This window comes from Heterocephalus glaber, unplaced genomic scaffold (genome assembly GCF_053883595.1).
Source record: "Heterocephalus glaber isolate CG9 unplaced genomic scaffold, H.glaber_assembly_v1.0 deba00001457, whole genome shotgun sequence".
In the NCBI taxonomy this organism is placed as follows: Eukaryota; Metazoa; Chordata; class Mammalia; order Rodentia; family Bathyergidae; genus Heterocephalus; species Heterocephalus glaber.
In genome coordinates this window covers 29225038-29247039 of record NW_028258305.1, presented here as the reverse complement: position 1 = coordinate 29247039, position 22002 = coordinate 29225038, and the positions used below count along the sequence as shown (strand labels likewise).

The 22002-nt window shown below is 37.3% G+C and overlaps 1 protein-coding gene across 10 annotated transcripts in view; it reads right to left on the bottom strand.

Annotated features, from left to right (window-relative positions):
* Map4k3 (mitogen-activated protein kinase kinase kinase kinase 3) overlaps nucleotides 1-22002 on the bottom strand; it is a 158357-nt gene that overhangs the window by 136018 nt on the left and 337 nt on the right. The gene's annotated exons all lie outside the window — the stretch shown is intronic.

Genomic DNA, 22002 nt, shown 5'->3' with positions numbered 1-22002 from the left:
GGGATACTGGGAATTGAACCTAGGGCATCACACATGCTAAGCAAGCATTCTATGACTGAGCCACATCCCCAGCCCTGGGGAGCATGATTTAGAATAGTAGAAGAAGGGACTATGAATCTGTCCTTTAACAGCAAGGTTGACTTCTAGTTCAGGAAGAGGTTACAGCATTAACTGAGTAAATGTTCCAACTGAACCCTAAATAGATTGGCAGGATATACCACAAATTAGTCAGAATTGAGAATCAAGAGTTCCCTGCACCATTTCAATAATGTAAGGCAGAATTTCACAGTTCTAAAAATTTAAGAGTAATGTAACCATAACAAAGCAACTGGTAATATTGCAAAGATCTTAGAAAGTTTTGTAAAGCTATCTATACAAATCGTGGTTCTGTGCTTACAGGTTATATTAACAAACTATAATAAACAAACAGCTGAGGATCTTACTACATGATTTTGGAACAAATACATAAGTGCGTGAAGGAAACAATTTGTCTTCAAGAGACAAACATTAAATTACTTACCATGAAAATGATATTTAAAGGATTATTTTTAAAAGGTATTTGAGTGGTTGAAGACCAAAACTACTACTTCTAGTAATATGAAGCACAAAAACATTTTCCGATTTTTGGAGAGCTTTCTTTTTTGTTTGTTTTTTTGGTACTGGGGATTGAACTTGGGACCTTGCGCTTGCCAAGGCAGGCAGCAGAAACACTGAGCTAAATCCTCGGCCCTTGGAGAGCTTTCTACCTTCTCAAGAATGAAACTTTCTCACTAAATACTGTTTGCTACTTAAAGTTAGAGATAGACAGAATCCAATATCCTCTTAAATATAGGACAGTACTAATTAAACAGTGAATTTTAAAAACAAGATACATTCCGTAAAATTCTATCCCTTGATTCTGAGTAGATTTCCTGAGAGGACCAGGAAATGAACACCTACCTCAGACAAATGTTTCCTTAGCCTCTATTTTTAGTCAAAGATGTTATCTGAGATCCAATTTAAAAGTAGAGTACAGAGATAAGGCCAATAAGTTTAATTTTCTCATTTCTGACATAAATACAGATGTTTCTCCTACTTAACTATACTATAAAGTTGTGGTATGCCAGATTGAGTGTACCAACTTACATTCTCTCTAAATAGTGTTCCATTTTATAATGTAAGAATGAGGAAAGAGAATGGTATATGGTTTTAGTGTCTTGCTTGATTATTAAACACTTTTTGGGAGTTAATTACATGCCAGGTATAGTGCTAGGTACAGGGACAGAAAGCTATTGTTTATATGTATGCTTAATATTATCTTTGTTGAATGGTAAAACCATAACATCAAAATTCTGAAAATCCAATCCTCTGGGTGACCACCAGAGACTGATGGAAAGTAGATGGAACTATTACTGAACCTTTATTTGATGAGGACTTCTGTCATTCACTCAGCTCTAAGTATGTCAAGTATCTTCACCAGCACAGGAGTCTTTCAGAATTGAAAAAAAAAATTCCTAAGGAAAGAATGATTGGGATTATTAGCAGTAAGGGCCAGGCTAAAGCCCTTGAAACAGAAAAAGGAAATAACATGAAGCTAGGCATGGTGGGGTATGCCTAAAATCCTAGCACCTGGGAGGCTGAGCCAGGAGGATTGCCAGGAGTTCAAAGCCAGCCTGGACTATAGAGTGAGTTCAAGGTCAGCCTGCACTACAAACCAACACACTGTCTCAAAAAAAAAAGGACCTGAGGAACCAGCTTCTGACACACAAACTCTAAAGAAGATTTAAGCATGAGATGAGAAAACTATGGCCTTGATGGTAAGTACCTGACTCCCCAGTCTTTACCTAAAGTGAGGGAGCTAAGAGCAGAACCACACTTTCTTCAATGTGCCTCTGTCATTATCCTCAAGCTTTGATGATGAGAAACTCCAGTGCAGCCTGGAGGATGGACTGAACACAGAGTGGTCAGATACTGATTGGTATTAGCATAATCACAAAATAAATAAAAGTAAAACTGACTCACAGCCTGTTACCACAAAGACTGGGATTAACTGTGAGACTCCACTAGCTCACTTGCAGTGTACACAGAGCAGCAACATGGGAGAAATGTAAATTCCGAGAACAAGGATCAAATAGAAAAAGTAAAAAAAAAAACAAAACACCAAGATGGAGGTAGGCCCACTTCACCACAGGCAGGGAAGTTTGCTAACAGGTGTCTTCTCGGAGCTACCTGCAGAGCTCTTGACCAAGGCCAGCTTTGGATCTCTGCCATTCAGAGGGCTTCCTCTCTTGCTTCATACAGAGAATGCACAACATTCGGATACATTCCCAAAGTACATCATTCCTTTTCCGTCTCATCACTGTCCATGTCTTTACGTAACAGCAGACACAATTATTCCCAAAGTACATCATTCCTTTTCCATCTCATCACTGTCCATGTCTTTACGTAACAGCAGACACAATTATTCCCAGATTCCTGTTACAGTTTCCCAGGTGACACAAGGGAAGAGTAAGTCAAGGATTATCTATCTGCTAAACAAAAACACAATTACCACGATAAGCTTCAAATTATCATAGTTAAACATGATTTTGTTCCTCACTGTCTTCATACTTTACAATAAACAACACACTCCTATCTCTACAGAAAAAGGCAAATTTGGAAAACAGAAACATACTCACCAACATCTCCATCAAAAACCAGAAAAAAATGAGACTCAGAGGCAGCGATCTTCTCTCTACAGACTAGTGTACCCCAGCTGTAGGAGATAACATACTGCTCCTAACCTTAAAACAGGATCTTACAGCCAAATCCTTAATTAGTGTACAGGAATTTTAATTTACATTACAAACCACTGAACAGTTTTTGGAAACCTTTTTGGGGAAAATAAGCAGAGAACAGCAATTCAAAAACACCCTAGAGCTTACCATAACGATAGGCAAATTTTTCAAAAGAATGTTTTCTTCAGAAATGTTTTAGTAATGTTTTTGAGAAATTGCCCCATGTCCCACCCTAACTGCCACCTGCTCGGAGATCTCTATTTCCTACCCTGCCTACTATGTCTGATTCTCTTAAGGTTATGTAACAATCTGATACTTTGAAGCTTATATAAAAACCAAGTATTATGTTAACTATAACTCATATAAATAGCAATTCATTTGTTTAAGATTAAACCCATCAACTTCAGTGAGAATCTTAATTATTGTCACCAAGTTTTTTGTTTTATTTTGGAATACTAAGAAATTCAAGAGGCTGAAAGTACTTTTATGACCCATATTCAATGGTCCATAACTTGGGTATGGTTCCCAGCCAGATTTTTTTTCATTCTGAGAAACAAGAGTCTAGACTAGAGTCCAAACTCCTGGAAATAGGCTGCTACTTGAAAGTTATAGTTTTCAGGGCCGGGGATTTAGCTCAGTGGTTCTGCCGCCTGCCTCGAAAGCACAAGGTCCTGAGTTCGATCCCCGGTTCCAAAAAAAAAAAAGTTATAGTTCTCAAATAACTCCAAATGTATGGCATCCTCTTAAAAGTATGTAGTAAGTAGTACAACTGGATGAGCATCAGAATGACTAAAATTTCCTTCCGATTTTCTATACTAACTGATGCAGCTGTGTTTAAGAAACAGGGAATTTAACATATTCCATACTAAAGAACTGGGAATTCTCAGCACACACAAAAATCTCTCTTCCCTTTATGTCTACTGGAAGACAAAGTAATAAGTACAAAAGTTTCAACTTAAGTATGACACAGTTTAAGCTGGTTTATAGTATTAAATGTCCTTAAAATGGAGGGGGAGCAAAGGAGAGAGCCAGTAAAGAGGACAAAGGAAAATGGGATTATAGTGAAAACAAGACGACTGTGAACATTTCACTGAGGACTAAACAAACAACTACATTATTTTTGTTTGTTTGTTTGTTTGGTTTTTTGGTACCAGGGATCGAACTTGGGACCTTGCGCTTGCGAGGCAGGCGGCAGCACCACTGAGCTAAATCCCCAGCCCCCAACTACATTCTTATAATTTCTTTTTTATTTTTTAACAGTGTTTGGGATTGAACCTGGGGCTTTGCACATGCTAGGCAAGCACTCTAGCAGTGAGCCATACCCCCAGCCCATAACACTACTATGGTTTTTAATGTCCTTCCAATCCTCATAATCTAATGATTTCAGGCAAAAATGGTCACTTTTGGTGTGCATTAACAGCACTTAATATAAAAATAGAATCAATTTCGTTATATTCAGAAGAGTAGATTCTAACATTATCTTGTATGATTTTTAAGATTCAAATGTGAATCATATGGTGAAGTGTATGGTTTATAAGTTTTATTTCAAAACTGTTAATAATCTTCAGAACAAAACAAAAATTAAAAGTCAGGCATGGTGGTGCACATCTGTAATCCCAACACTTGGGAGGCTGAGGCAGGAGGATTGTTTTAAGTTCAAGGCCAGCCTGGGCTACATAATGAGTTCAAGGCTAGTCTGAACTATAAAAAACAAAAAAAAAACCTGTCAATAATCCTAAATCAGACACTGGGGGCAGTAGAGATGGGGGCTGCACAGTTTAAAAACAAAACTCCAGATAACTAAGCTTTTTTATAAAGCTGATCAATAAAACCAAGTACTGTACTAAACATGCTCTCATAAAATAGAATAGATAAGATGTTTCTGGCAAGTCAATAAAGAACTCCCTTCAATTAATTTGGTTCTTGAATTGATCAGCAGCCAACAAAACGCCTCTGCTAACTGCAATTCTGACCCACTCCTTTCCCCTCTGCGCAAGAAGCATATGTGAAGAGGGTGAGAGACACATGCTTCTACCAGAAGGAAAAAATAATCTTCTGGCAATCATCATGGAATGGTTCAGGGGAATAAAAAAGTTGTCCATGTTTTTATTCCAGAACATTTCAAAAGCATAAACTACTTTCCTCAGAAGAACAATCTCTTCAACCAGAAGAAACAAATCTTCTTTTCCTTTAGTGAGTAGACTGGTCCGTTTCTGAATATATGCTTTTTTATGAACATCTGGTCTTTTTGAAGCATTGTTCCCTCTCATATCTAGAAGCAATCTGGGATTTTTCTAATATCACTGAATTACTTCCAAACCTCCTTCCTTGACAAATAAAAATATCATTTTTTAAAATATGAGAATCAAAAAAAATGTACAAACAAAATTAATTTTTACAAACTGAGAACCAACACCACAGGTATTCAGTTTCACGTCTTCTACAGACCTAGGGTTGGCAGTGCAGCTGACTGTACAGCCTCTGGAGGCAGACTGGGTTTAGCTGCCAGCCCTGCCACTTACTAGTGCTGGACTCTTGGGCAAAGCATTTGCTCTCTGTGCTCCTCTACCCTTACCTGTAACATAAGGATAAAGTCCCTACATCACAGCACAGATTAAGACTAAAATTATTGGTCTTTCTTTGCTTTTCTCTTCTTTTTGAGACAGGGTCTCACCATGCAGTTCCCTATGGCCTTGAACTCACTATGTAGCCCAGGCTGGCTTCTCTTGCCTAAGCATGCTGGGATCATCCTGAGTGCACCACCACACCTGGCCTTGAAATTGGTTATTATATGTAAAAGTTCACAGAACAATGCATAACACAGTACTGTAGAATTACTATTTCAAAGAGTAAATGAACAGCTTAAACATACAAGAACAATTTGGTAAGACAAAGTCATGACAATGCCTAAAAAGCTGTACAGATATATACTTGAACAAATACAGAAATCGTTGGTGGGAGCTAGGTCCCTTCCTACTGAAAGAGAAGGCTACAGATAAGTAAAAGAGGAGGTAGAAGGAACCATGTGGTATTATATAAAGAGACTTTATAATGAATTCATGCTTAACATGGATACAAATGGATAAAGAAATAATCACAGATGTATGTATACATGGATTAGCAATACACACATATATTTCTAAACTGGTAGCTCAATAAAACAAGTATACCCAGACCCAGATATTGGTTTCTAATGCCACTCTCAAAAAAGAAAAAAAGGGCCAGGGATTTAGCTCAGTGGTTCCACTGCCTGCCTCACAAGCGCAAGGACCCAAGTTCGATCCCCGGTACCAAAAAAAAAAAAAAAAAGAACCAGGTCTCTGGAGAAATGGCTGATAGCAGGCTCGAGCACTGAATTTATAAGATGAGCCTGAAACATCTTGCAGTGTCAGAAAGAAATGTTAAAGTAAGTGGGAGAAAGTATTAAAAACAAAATGTTGACGACCTATCAAAAGGACAGACAACCTGAAAGAGCTCTAAGGGCTAACATGGAGCAATTTGAGCAACAAATTGTGTAATTCTGGGTTATAACTCAAAGCATACGATAAATACTCAAGTCCATAGTGGTATAAAATAACTGAAGAAGTAAAGAAGGGGATGGGGCTGTAGCTTAGCAGCAGAGTATGTGAGGCACCGGATTCATTCCCAACACCACCAAATAAATAAATAAGTAGGGGCAAAGTTATAAACCACAACAGAAGAATTCTCAGTAATTATGTCATTACGTCCTCCCTCAAAGAGGGGAAGCCTAACTCCGTATCCCAAGGTTGGGTCTGTGTTTAGTAAGTCCTTGCTTATGCTTATGAGTACAACCATAGAAAGGTGAGAGAACAAGCTGTTATGGCATAGAAGTTTGGTAAACACTACGACTGCCAGATGATCGAGGTTAATATCATCAGTGATAAGTTCATAAATAGCATATACTTCTTCCTCCCTGAAATTCACATCGCAAGTCTAATCTTGAGAAAAACATCAGACAAATGAAATCTGAGAACACTCCACAAAATAACAGCAATCTCAAAACTGTCAAGGGTATCAAAACCAAAAACAAACAAAATCTGTAAAATTGTTATAGACCAAAAAGTTTTACTTAAGGAAACATGGTGCCTAAATGTAATGTGGTATCCTAGACAGGCTCCTGGGACAGAAAAGAGACATTAGGGAGAAATTATTGAATCTACATAACTGTGGAGTTTAACACAATCAATGTGGGTCTTACAGTTGTAACAAATATACCATGGTAATACGGTAATAAAAAGGACAATTGGGTTGAAGAATCTTCATGACTTTTTGTAAATCTAAAACAATTCTAGGGCTGGGAGTGGTTCATTCTTGGGGGGGGGGTGGCGCAGATGAACTTCAAAAATAAAGTTTATTTTTAAAATCTTAAACAAGTCAATAATAAATTATACAATGTAATTTTAAAATGTTTTGCATTTTCAAACTTTAAATCTTGGCCAGATAAACACAAAGGTATTCATTTTCCAAAACAGCTGATCTTATGTAAGTACATAAATGGGCGGGGGGGGGGGCGTGTAACATAGAGGTAGAGCACTTGCCTAGCATGTGTGGGATCCTAACTTTGATTTGTAGCAATGCGGCAGAAATGCAAATAATGTTGCTTTAAAAACTAGATGCCTTTACTGCCACGTAAATCACTAAGGTTAGTGTCCAGACATTTTTCCTAAAATCCACCAGAATAAATTAAATTCCATTTTTAAACTACTTTGCCTAAAATCTTATAGTCTTCCTTTTATGTCACTTCTTATAAAAGCAATGTATGTTATTTTACAGAAATATTCTCTAGGCTTTAATTCAAATATTGCATCTTAAAATGGCCGAAACAGCTAAAAAAACTCAACACAAACAATATAAACCTACTCTAAAAATAGCAACTTTGCCCAGTAATTAACAGAAACCTCCAATTTTGGTTTATGAAAGGAGGAGTATAAAAAATTGTCAAACCTCATGTAACCACAGTTTACTGGAAGAAAAAAAAGTCAACATTCCAAATCAAAACATGATTCGCAGACTCTAGTAGTGTTACTGAATAAACATCATAGCACTAACCAGAAACATGAGCCCTCAAAAGAAAAGTATTAAAGCAATGACTATGAAATAAAAATGACACTGACTTATTGTTAAAGCTCAACGACACTCAAAATGTAAACATAACTATATGTGGCCTGGTTCTGTAAAAGCATTTCTAGTCTTTGCTCAGTATTTCTGGAAGGTTTGGGACTGACAATTTTACTGCTGGGAGAAAGGGTGGAAGAGCACTGGGTGGTGACAGGCAAAAAAGCAAAATATAGAGAAAGGGAAGATGAACAAACTGTAGTAACATCCCATCTGGGTTCTTCATCACTCTGTACCTTCAGTGCTATCTTCCTTCCATCTACTTCATTGCCTCCTAACACTGCTACAAAGGAAGGGAAGCAGGAACCCTGTTGCATAAAGACAGAGGGATACCGTTTAGTCACCTAGTCTTCTCAGGCAATGACAGGAATTCAGGAATCCAGAGAAAGATTTTATAGATGAATACACATTTGTCCTCATCAGAGAAAACTCTGATAACAGCCTGGGTCATCCCTCACTACCTCGGTTTACTCCATTATTCCTAACTGTTTTACCTAGAAAATAGCAACCTGTAACACCAACAACCCCAAAGGTCATCATTGCTACAAACAGGTGTACTTATAACATGGTCTTTCCCATTTCATTCAATTTAACATCACACTGCAATGTGATGTTATGGAAAAATTTAAACCATAAATTACTTAAAAGTGAGCATGCAGGAAGTTTTCTTCCTTTAAAAACTCAGTCAAAAGATGTCCTCATACCCCTCATTAGGGATCAAATTCAAAGGTGTTTTACCATTGAGCTACATCCCCAGTCCTTTTTATTTATTTATTATTATTTTTGGTACTGGGGATCAAACTGAGGACCTTGTACTTTCAAGGCAGGTGGCGGAACCACTGCGCTAAATCCCCAGTCCCCGAGTCGTTTTTATTTTGAGACAGGGAATCATTAAATTGCCCAGGCTGAACTCACACTTGGGATCCTCCTCCTCAGCCTATTGAGTAGCTGAGATTACAAGGATGTCTCTTTTCTTAACACTCCCACCATTGCTTATTCTCATATGTACTCTTTCCTTTTCTATTGTATCTCTCGACTAGTAACTTTTCAACTCTGCTGTTCTACTAGGGGTGGGGGACGCACACCTTTTTCAACTTAAAGATATTATCTCAGTCTATTCAAAATCTAACTCCACATCTTGCTTCACTCAATTTTCCTTTCTATGCCCAGGTCATCTATCCTCAAAACTTCCCCTGTAATTAATCTAATTCACATCATTAACATTCACTCTTAGTCTGGTGCACCATCTTCAAGATAATCTGCAATTTTTATCTAAAAGATTTGACTGTCATCCAACACTACGTTGACCTATCCCCATAGGACTTACTGATGGTTCCTGTCATCAGTAAGTAGCTCACTATCTACACTTCTGTTTAAACATCTTCAATGGTTTCTTTATTTCTACCATATTTAATTTTTGCCCTGGAGATAGTTTCCCACCATATATTATAGTCTGACCTACCTCTCCATAGCAAAACACAGTAACTACAAAGTAAAACCTCTAAAGTTAAGATTTATTACTTGCTAGCTGTATGACCTAGGCCTCTTTTTGTATCTCAACATCTGCATCTCCGAAATGGAAGTAACAATGCCCATTTTCAGAAGGCTGCAAAGGGGACTGGAATGAGAATACCTAGGAGCATTGCCATGAGTTCCAAGCCAGTCTGGGCTACACAGTGAGTTCAAAACAATCTGAACTACATAGGGCTGGCTGTAATTCAAGTTGGTTGTAAATCAATACAGAACTATGGATAATAAGAAGCAGATGAATCTTCCATTAACCTCATTAACCCAAGTTAATTAAACCAGAGTTGTTCATGTGTCAGGCCAGTCGTAACTTGAGGGTCCACTGTATGTTAAGACAAAGTTATAAAAGTCAAAACTCTAACAAGAACCTATGCAAAAAGTATGCAGACCTGAAAAAGAATAACGAAGAGATTCTAGAAATGTAATTATTAAAATATAAAAAGCAATAGAGTTTGCTATGCATTGAACTGTGTCCCTCCAAAATCCATGTGTTGAAGCCCTATGGGGAATAAATGGGTTTAGATGACCTCATGAAGGTGTGTAGCCTTTGTGATAAGATTACAAGAGAAAAACCAATTTGTGCATCCGGGCAGGTATTTGAGTACAGTGTCAAATTCTAAAAATTCAATCTTTTTTTTTTTTTGGTACCAGGGATCGAACTCAGGACCTTGCACTTGTGAGGTAAAAATCCAATCTTTTAGATGACCACCAGAGACTGATGTAAAAGTGGATTGAACTACTGAACTTTTATTTGATGAGGACTCCCCTCATTCACTCAGCTCTAGGTATGTCAGATATCTTCATCAGCACAAGTCCATCAGAATTGAAAAAAAAAAAATCCTAAGGGAAAGAACTGGGATTATTAGCAGTGAATAGGACAAATTAGGATCATGTGCCTCCTGATATGATTCATTGAGGACACAAGATTACTTATATATGTTAATCTGAATTTAAACAAAGGAAACTTCAGATATACCCAAAATAAGGGACTTTCTACAAAATAAATGATGTGTATTCTTCAAATATGTCTGCATCTAGAAAGACAAAGTCTAAAATAAACTATGCTAAATTAAAGAGATTTAAGAATCTTGGAAACTAAAAACAACATATAATCCTGGATTTATTTAGTTAGTTAGTTAATTTGGGTGGAGAGTGGTTATGGACATTCATGGAACCACTGAAATGTGAGTATTTTTCCAAATGCCTCTTACTCAGAATAGCTGTCTATTATCTTTGTCTACTTTGGTCTCACCGTAGTATTCTTATCCAGATACTCCTCTGGAATGATTTTGGAGTCCTTTACAAATACAGACCCAATTTTTCTTTAAGTGCAAGGTCAAGATTTGTTCTTCTAAGAAGTAAACTCATCTTTTCCTTAAATTACATTTGTATACTATTTAGAAAGTTTGATTGCTTCCTTCTAATTGCTAATCCCGTAAATGTTATATTTATGCCTCCTTTCCTTATTTCAGATTATAAGCTCTGTAAGATCAGAAAGAAACTTTTTAGTGTCTCCTAAATCTAGCACTGTTGTTTACTCTTTCTTAAGGAGGAATCAAATTTTAAGTGTATTTTCCTTTCATAAGCTGAAAAATACAAATTTTGCAAAACACAGACATATAAATATATACTCTATTCAAAAATGAGCTAAGTTTATAAAATCTTTTTTATCTTTGGCTATATTCCAAAAGTGACTTTTATAGTCATTTTCCCTCTCTTCTTCTCATTTTTGGCAATTTTAAAAGGAGCCCATATGCTCAGGATTAAAAAAGGAACAAGGTTAAGCCAAAGGAAGTGAGAGAGCATTAACACAGTGAGGATTTTAATAAAAGCTGAAACTGTTGCTCACATTATGATGACTATACTACCTTGAAGAAGTATTCTATAATCATCTTCCACTACAATATTAGTAAAAAGGCTAGAGATAAAATTTATGAATTGAAAAGGCAAAACACTGATGATTTTTTAAAAAGATATAAATAAATGGAGAGACACTGTATTCACAGATCAGAAGACTCAATACTCCAAAGATCTTAATTCTCCAAAAACTAAGGTGGAGATCCCATACAATCCATATTAAAATCCCAGCAGGCTATGTATATGATAAAATATCACAAAATTATACACACAGATATTTATTTTTTAAATGACTGCATACAAAAAACTGGTAAAATTTGATTAAGATTTGGCTATGTCACTAATGGGGAAAGCTACGTTTTGGATACATGAAACCTCTTTGTACTCTTTTTGCAACTTTCTGAGAGTTTATAATTATTTCAAATCAAATAGTAAAAACAAAAATTCCAAGTCTTTATGTTTAACTTGAAGAGGTGATTCTAAAATGTGTAGAGAAAAGCAAAGGATCTAGAACCGACAAAATAAATTTTGAAAAGCACCCCAAAGTTAGGGAACTCATACTACATGATTTCAAGACTTTCTAATAAATTATAGTAGGTAAGACAGTGAGGTATTTGTGAAAGTAGACATACAACTCAACAGAACAAATCAGAGTCCAAATTATACCCAAACATTTACTGTCAACTGATTTTCATTAAAGGCAATTCATTTGTATTCTAGAAGTGTTTTACAATGATAAAAATCAGAACAGGGATTATGGGTGGCGTGGTGATTGTGGCTGATTGGGAAGGGACATGGGGCACTCTCTGAAGTTAAAGTAATGTTCTATCCTAATATAGAGATTGAGTTACACAGCTGCATACATTTGTTGAAGCTCATCTTACTGAACCATGTTAAGATCTGTTCATCTCACTGTACAGTATAATTTAATTTTATTATTCAACAGGATACAAGTTATACAAAGTGTATACAAAAATATTTTTGTACAAATTAAAATCTATCAAAATTCATCAAAGCTCTCCCTTCTTACTTTACTATTAATAAATAAAATTTATAAAGCACTTACTTATTATGTATTCCTATCTATATCAAGCTTAAAATGTTTAAGTCTGCTTTGAATCACCTTTCTTTTCTCCATAAAGCCTGGCCAAATTTTCTCCAAGATGTCTTTCCATTCTTTGCTACTGTTTCCTTGTCTGACCCATCACTTATCTCACCTTACCTTACTCTACATAACCTTCTAACATAGTTCAATGAATCCCTGGGATTTTTTTTTTTTGAGAGTCTGAGAGGTCAAAACTATTTTTAGAACAATTCAAAAACGATATTTTCTTCCTTTTATTGTGCTGACATTTGCACTACAGTGCAAAAACAGTGGGGGTGAAACTGCAGGTGCCTTAGCACACATTAAGCAAGTGTTCCCACAATATACTAGCAGTTACTGTATTCTTCACTATACAGCACTCAGGGGGAAAAAGCTGGTTTCCCTAAAAACTGTTCTTAATGAAGCATAAATGTTACGAGTTTTATAATCTTGACCCTGGGGCATGCTCTTTTAATACTGCATGTGATGAAATGAGAAGTATGCACAAAGCACACCTGCTGCATGGTAGCTCTTCTAATTATGAGCTGCAAGCTGAACTAGTCACTTTTTCCACAGAACACCATTTTAACTCAAAAGAACGACATATAAACTGCATTTATTCATGATTAAATGACATTTTCTTGAAAATGAACTAAATCAGTCATTTCAACAAAAATAACATACAGTATTACTTGCAAGGATATATCTACCACTTTCAAATAGAAATTGGAATCTTGGAAAACATATCTACCATCAATACTTTAAGGCTTTTTCTGATGAGCGTAGTGATGCTTTTTGGTATTATATACGAAGTATGGCAACGCTGGGAAGATCTGGATAATTCAATAAACCTGTATTTTCCCAAATGACCAATGAATGGTGTTAAAAAATCATGCAGGGGTTTTCAAAAAGATGCATTCCAGCCATGTGCAGTGGCGCACACTTGTAATCTCAGCTACTCAAGAGGCTGAGGCAGAAGGATCACAAGTTTGAGGCCAACCTGGGCAACTTTCCAAGATCCTATCTCAAAATAAAAAGGGCTGGGGATGTAGTGGTGAAAGTGCCTCTAGGTTCAATCCTCACCACTGGAGGGAAAAAAAAAAGATTCACTTTAAATTCAAGGAAAAATAGATGGTTAGCATTTGAACATAATGATAGGGAAGTTCACTGAAAAGGTCTCAGATTCCACATGACAACTACTGTAATCTTTAAGAAGTCATCACTCATCAAAAGTTGTAGAGAAATATCAGAGGAAAACACCTACAATTACCTGGAAAGGCTATCTGACTACACAAGAGGCAGTGAGAAACCAGATTTTCTTCACATATGTCAACCAAACAAAATACTGCAATAGACTGAAGAAGCAAACCTGAGAATGTGCTATATTCTATGTAACCAGAGTGTAATGAGACTTGCAAAATGTACAATCTCCATACTTTTAAATATATAGTAGTTTTTCATAAAAGTTATTTATGTTAATATGTGACAGACTTTCCATTAGTAACACAGTAATATTTTTAATCTCAGGTATAACAGCTATTACAGTAAATAGCAACAGGTGTATAACATTAAAAAACTTTGAGGTTCTTAGTAATTTTCAGTGTAAAAGGTTTTGAAACTGAAAAGTTTAAGAACTGCAGATCCTATTCTATCAGCAGATATTTGTCCTTCCTCTTTGATCTAGTCTCACTGTTGACTGTCAGAATAACATAGAGCACTTTTAACAGTATTACTCCTTGTACAAAAGCCTTCAGTGCTCCCAACGTCCTACTCCTTCACATATTAACAACTTCAGCCCACTTGCAACAAGTTTATAAGTTGATGATTTCATCTAGCAAACCTTATTTCTCCATGCTTCCCAGCACAAGACCTCCACACTGGTCAATCCTCTCCTCTAGTCTCCAAGCCTTCACACCCATCTCATTACACTCATCTGCTTTCCTCCTCTATTTCGTCTTAGCCATCTAAATCTTACTGACCCTTAGTAAGGCAAAAGAGAGAGTGCCCTGAATGTTAGACTTAAAAATTTATCTATCCTTTAGTCTACAGGCAATGAAGACAAGATTCTTTCAGCAAAAAGGGTAGTTTATACAGAAAAAAATCTTAATAGTCTCAAAAGAGTTTAAACAACAATAAAAATGTCTCATTTGAACATACCTAAATATAGTCAAATCTAAAATTCTATAGGGTTTAAGGACTAAGGAAGCTAGTATATTGCTCCAATAGGAATCCAAACCTATAATCTCAGGTCAAGGCAGTTGGAACTCTGAAATGTGGCATCCTCCACATTTATAAAGGACTAAAAGGCAAACCTAAAGCAAAAACACAAAAAACAAAAAAAACCATGATTTCGTCTCCTGTATCTAAGGTTTCTTTGTATTGGTGAACAAAGTCTTCTTTCTAAAGTCCAGTTTAACCATATTTTCAACATGCTTTTGCAACATGTAATAGCCTTCTGGTATATTCACTACAGGTTGAGAATCCCTTATTCAAAGTGCTTGGGACAAAAATATTTCCAATTTTGGACTTTTTTTTAGAATACTGGAATATTTGCATGTGCATAATGAGATGCCTTGGGGACAAGACTCAAGTGTAAACATGAAATTCATTTATACTTCTTATATTCCTTACATATACACACAGCCCAAAGGTGATTTTATATAGTATTTTTGTGTGCCTGCATTCTGACTACAACCTTTCACATGAGATAAGGAATGGAATTTTCCATTTGTGATATCAGTACTCACATGTTTTGGATTTTGGAGCATTTGGATTTTAGATTTTTGTAGTTGGTTAACCTGTAGTTGGTCACTAAGAGACCTTAATTTAAAATGATATATCCTATAAGCATGGCTTAATATACAGAAGATAAACATATTAAGCCTACTGATTTAATTTAGGCATAATAATCTGTAACGCTTAACTCACTACATACTCACTACTGCCAGAGTGCTGGGTAAACCCATGCTACTTGTTTTGTAAAGCCTGCTGTTATTTTTGCCAGATCTCTTTTCTCTAAACTCAGTTAGTTGTGCTTTGGTCTTCTTATTTATTCATTCCATAAATATTTACTGAGACTCTAACATGTCTCAGGCACTCTTCTAGACTCCAACAATATAGCAGTGAACAAAACAAAATCATCCTGGATTTATACTCCAGTGGGTAATAAACAAGTATGTGATAATGCACTCGATAACACATAGTGAAAAATTAGATGAAGTGCAGAGCTGAACTTTCTGTAAAGCTAACACAAAACAAAAGAAAAAGAAAAGGCCCCTGCACTTGCATGGGCCTCTTCAGGTGTCAAGAGTTGCTGGGACATTTACTGTGTTCCAGGTGGAGAGGAAGAACCAGGCTGCCACCAGGAGGTATTTATATGAGCATTTTTTATTAGATGCTTAAAGAACTCTCCAGAGGAAGAGGCCTAACTTTAAGGTGACAGTATTTTGTTGGGATACCATTTTAATTCTAAATAAATATTCACTTTCCTAGCAATTTTATTCAAATTTTCTTGAGGGTCCTTCAAATTGTATAAACTTCAGGTCCTATCAAATCTAGATCCATCCCTAGTAAAGTCAGAAAGTGGAGGGAGGAGTGTAGGTCTTTACAAAGTGGTAAGAGACTTACGCAGACTATGATGGAAGAATTAGTCTTTGATGACATTAAACAGAACACCCGGAGACCTGAGGTAAATGAAAAAGTGTACCATACAGTTTCTGGGAAAAGTGGGGGGATGGAGGGTCAATCTTGCAGAGGTAGCAAGTTCAGAAACTCTGAGGCAGAGCAGAGGGAACTGAGTAGGTTAGAAAGAAAAGAGCAAGAGAAATATACAATGATGAATAATAATAAACAGAAACAGCAACTAACCACAGCTGAGTACTACACGTCAGGCACTGTCCTAAACACATTTCTAAGTATCTCCACTTTACAATGGAAGAAACTGAGTAAAACAGAGGGGATTAAGTAATTGACTCAAGGTAACAGAGCTAAGTAGCCGGTGAAAGTAGCCTGCTAAGGAGCAGGCAGTTTGGCTGCAGAAGTGTGCCCCTAACCACTATGGTGCTACAGAGAGGTCAGCCGTGCAAATCAGGAAGCATTCAGGGAACTGCTCAGCTAGTAAGAGATTTATTATGACAGAAATGAGGAAACCAACAAGATTTTTTTAGGAGCGGATATAGAAGAGTTCAATTAATAAAATCTTATACTGGAAGGGACCCTCAGTGGCCATTTAGTTCAAAATCCTCTATACAGAGAGCTCCACAAATGATGTTTTCATTCTCCGAATGGTTACTTCAGGAAATGAAGAGCTTCTTTCTTTACAAGACAAGCATTTACATTATTGCACTTAAGTTTGTATGTCTCCTTGAATTTCTTATTGGTCTTAGATTTTTCCCTTTGAAATTTTAAACAAAGTAATTCTTTTCCTACTTGACTATAATGCCCTTCCCACACCTGATATTGAAGAACTCTATTCTGTTTTCAATTAAATCTTCCCTCCTCTCGTTTTTCAACCATTCTTTTTTTCCCCCAACATGTTTTGATCTCAAACTTTGATAGCTAAAAGCAGGCATACATTTCAAGTCCCTATAAATATCAAGCACCAATCCTCGTCTTTTTTGCCACTCACAGTCCCTAACACATTTCCTTTCATATTATAGCTGTTCAATGTATGATGGTTGTGCAATGTACTCTCGTAAGAGAATTTACTAACTACTGGTATTCATTCTCGATACATAATACTGCATCAGCCGTGCTTTCACAAATATATCCAGAGAACAAAGCTTGAAGGTAAGTACCTCCTTTATTTAGGGAATCAGATATGTATCAAAATTAATCTTTGCCAGGGATGTAACTCAGTGGCACAGCGCCTGCCTGGCAAGCGTGAGGCCCTGAGTTCAATTCCTAGTGCCAGTAAAACAAAAATAAGATAATCTTTTTTGTTTGTTTGCTTTTTAAATTTTCTGGAGAAAATACCCTGCAATCTGTTCCACTATTACTTTCCATCTCAATAGCTACTGATGTTGGGAAATTCTACCTTCATCAACCTCAAGTGATCTTTTCTGAAGTTCAGAACCATTTCTCCAGACTGTATCCTTCATGGAAGTAAAAATGACCATAACTCCAGGTAATGGTTTCTTCAGCTGTTCTTTTCTAAATGCTTAAAGTGTTATGTTTCTCCTCAGAAGTGAGAGTTAAGAATTGAGTTTTCGGGCCGGGGACGTAGCTCAGTGGCACTGTGCCTGCCTGGCAAGCCCAAGGTTCTGAGTTTGATTCCCAGTACCAGGGGGAAAAAAAAAGAACTGAGTTTTCTGGCCAGGTGTGGTGGTGCACACCTGTAATCTTAGGACTTGGGAGGCTGAGGCAGGAGGAATGCCAAGAGTTGGAGGCCAGCCTGGACTACATAGTGCACTCAGGGCCAGCCTGAACTACAAAGCAAAACCCTGTCTCAAAAAAAAAAAAAAAGAATTGAGTTTTCCAGAAACTCATTTGTTTTCACAAATGTCAACTACAATGGAAGAATTTGGTCTTTGATGGCAGTAATCAGAACACCTTGAAAGATGCAGTTATAAATAAGCCTGTATATAATTCTCTAGAAGTCCATCTCCTAATTTCACTGCCTATTCTTCAATGTTTCTCCTCTTGGCTTTCACAGGGATTCCAAATCTACATACACTACCACGTAAATGCTACAGCTTCAGAGGAAATGGCTTCCAAATACATGTAGATTAAAAAAAAAAAAAATCAAGACCAACACTACCAAAACATTTTCTATAAGACAGCAGGACTAAGGAAAAGAAATCAGTATAACAAAGAAAAAGAATCCCATAATCAAGCTTGGAGCTTTCTGGGTTAAGCAAAATTTAGCAGGTTTCTTTACCACAGGACTTTAATACAATCTTAGTGTGTGGGGGGTTCCATGAAACGCTCAGATGATGCTTTGGAAAAAATGCTTGTGGCAAGAACGTGGCAAATGTCTACTAAACCCAATCCAGAAGTAAAAGATGACGACTGACTACAAGGTCTCAAGCCTGCACAAATTATCACAATACTGGGACTCTGACAAAAGTTGGCCAAAAAATAAAGATATATATTTGGAGGAAGCTGTGGTCTGTTATGAGGTCAGCAGAAGACAATGGCCTAGAACTCAGGAGAAAGTACAAGGCTGGACAGAGAGCTGAGTACATAAGATACCTCGAGCAATAAAGCTAGAAAAATGTCAGGACATGAAAACTGCCAGGGTAGGAATACTACCTGACAAAGATTGGCACAATGCACATGCAAATCATACTAGATGCTGATGATATGATCTAGTTAGTATAGAACTACCTAATTTCCCCAAGAAAACTCTTTGAAATGACAAACCTACAGGTCAGTTGTTACTCTTTTTGGATCACGGCCCTCTTTGAGAATGTAATGAATGCCATCTCTCCAGAAAAAACACAAGGACATACAACATTAAGCCTATTAATTCCAGAGAAGTTCATAGGCCTCTTGAAGCCCAATCACAGACCTCTCTAAGTTGTCAACCTCTAGGGCTCCGGGTAATACCTGCTACAGAGACTTCATGACAGGTAATGCCTCTGTGTCACAGGGCACTTCAGAGGAAGGATAGCTTTTTCTTTTTTTTTTTTTAACTGTATTTTAAAGTATTTACAATAGTGCAGATGAAATGTATACTTGCACTGGCCCGAAAAAAAAAAAGTAACTTATCTGTTAAATAAAGCTCAAGTCATTTACTTAGCAGAAGAGCCCACGATGGTAATAACAGCTTCACAACAAAACAGCTCTGAGAAGCTAAGTGACTACAAGGTCGCAGAGCTAATAAATCCCAGATCATCCACATCCCGGTTCTGTGCTTTAAAATATGCCATCTTAAGTACACTAAATATGTTATTGCAGCAGGTAGAACAGTTTTCAAAATAAAACTCCCTTAAACACCAACCTTCCAAGAATTACTATAATTAGGTTTAACTTACTTAAATTCAATGGTTCCATCTTTAGCACCTAAAGACCAACAAATTAAAAAGCAAATCATAAATTTTTTAAAGCAAAATGCACTCCTCTCTAACCAACACAATTTGTATAAATAGGAAAAATCCAAAACAGCAAAACAAATGTGAAAAGTATATATCTTTACAACATGAATGTGATTATCCAAAAACATACAAATAGTTTAAGCTTTGGGTTATTTAGCAGGCAAGGGGGTCTGATGCCAAAAGGCACACAGTTTTTCAGCTCTGGGTCCCTGTTACTGGAAGAGTCTGGCAAGAAGGGACCAAGCATCTACCATCTGATGTGCACTTGGCAGACTACATAAACAGTGAGGCCTGGGTGCACAGGGGTTAGGAATTTCAACTACTACTTAAAAATGCACACTAGGGCCGGGGGTATAGCTCAGTGGTTCCACCACCTGCTTCACATGTGCAAGTTCCTTAGTTCGATCCCCAATACCAAAAAAAAAAAAAAAATATATATATATATATATATATATATATACACACACATATACACATACATATATAAAATCTCTACACTAACTCAGAGTGAGGCTACAAATCAAATGCTGAACTAAATGTGAGCCTGTTTCTCCACTAGAAATTCAGCACTGTATTATCTGACCATGTCCTGTCTTTGGAGAGCCAGTACTTTCTACTGGTTGAGAACGCAGTGTCCAAATTTTGGCTTTGCCACCTACCAATGTTGGCAAGTTTCTTTAACCTCCCTGTGCCTCAGTTTCTCCAACTACAGAATAGAGTTAATAACATAGGGCTGTTGTTAGGATTGAGCAGAAAAATCTTTTAAAATCCCTAGCAAATAATAAGCACTCTATAAATGTTAGTTAATATTCAAGATTTTAAATGGATAACAAGATTAATTGATTTATCATTGCTCTACTGCACTTAGATGTCTCTAGGAAATTACAGCCCTATTTTTTATTTTACTTTGTAATCAAGTAATTTAGTTACCCACTGTGATTTTAAATATACTAAATACACGAACAATCAGTCCTGTGAAGAACCTGTACAATCTGCCACCTAAGACACACATCCATAAAGTTCTAGCTAACTTTTCATCTGACCATAACTGAACTTCCCCACCAGACATCAGCTGTTTGGACCCATCCACTTCTATTTTCACGGTCATTACCAAATTCCAAAACATTATTCTTACTAGGACTACCCCAGTGGCCTTCTAACATCTCTTCCCCTCCAATCCACTCTTCACATTACAGAACTGAGAGCTTTCAGAGACTCAAATCTAAGTTCAGGGGCTTCTTTGAAACCTTGCAATGGCTCCCCACTGTCCTAAAGAGAAGCCAAATCTCCTCACAAGAGCTAAGAGGCCTGCAAGATCCGGAGACATCCTCTCTCTGGTGCTCAGGCCACACAGGGCCTTACTGACTCCTCTGGCCTGAGAATCACGCTGCTCACCTCTGTGTGGCATCACCCCTCTCCCTGGGCCCTAGTAATGCCTAGTCATCTTTCAGATCTCTGTTAACAGGTGATAAGCCTCTGACCACTGGCCCTCATACACACACAGTCCTCCTGCCTCTGCAACACAAAATACAACTCCAATAAAATAATTATGTTTACTCTTGTTTTTGGCCCAAAAAACACAAATACCAAGTGAAATATGGGACCCTATCTACCTTTTACTGCTACAACCTGAATGCTTAGATGGCCGGTATCTTACATATTGTAGGTGTGCTAAAGACACCTTTTATTGTCTACAGGGAAAAATAATGAGATAGATACTTGAGGGTGAAGAGCAAATCATTTACAAAACAAGATATATGCACAACAGCAGCTGCACTTCATTAAATATCTAAGTTACCTTTCGCATTTCTCTGAAGAGCAAAAACCTATTCCTTAGACCATGGGCAAAATAAAATGAAGGCTAAACTTTCTGCTGTAAAATTAAGTTTCTTTGTGCATCCTCAGGTGTTACGTGAAATAAGAGGAGCTCAACTTCAGTTACCAGTAAGAAGAGACGCAACTAAATCAAGATTGCTGCCACAGTTGGCACCATCCTCCTCTCTTGGCAGTCTCTGCGAGGCCAGGGGTTGAGCTGGCCAGGGAAGACCGATTTATCCTCCCACATTTAGAAGTGGTCCCTCCACAACAAGAATGCTGTCCTACTAATGGACTCTGAATTCTAACCTTGTCAAACCAGTACCTTTCTGAAGTATTCAGGTTTTTTTTTTTTTAAACTGATTCTTATGTGTCACTGACAAAAAAGTTAATATGGTAGCACAATCCAATTCGATCTGGAGAAAACCAAGCTGCTCTTTTTTTAAAAAATAGATATATTAACGACAGTAGACCTCGTTTTACAAAAGAAAATTTTCATGACTTGGGAAATAAAAAGAAACTGATAGGTGGGTGTTAAAAGGCTATCATAGCTGAGGGGTGTGGATGGAAGCTGTCCTGTGCAATCAGGACCTCCAGGCCTCTGGGCGGACGATCCCAGGTCCTCCGCGAGAAGCACGCAGGTTTGACAAACGCCAACCCCTTGTCGTCCGGCTGGTGGCACTGACCCTGCCAATGCAACAAATGTCCAGCCCCTCTGCGCGGCGATGAGCTCAGTGCCCGCTTCCGAGCAACCCTTCCCTTCCCTGGAAATCCAAGGAAGCCGGGAGGT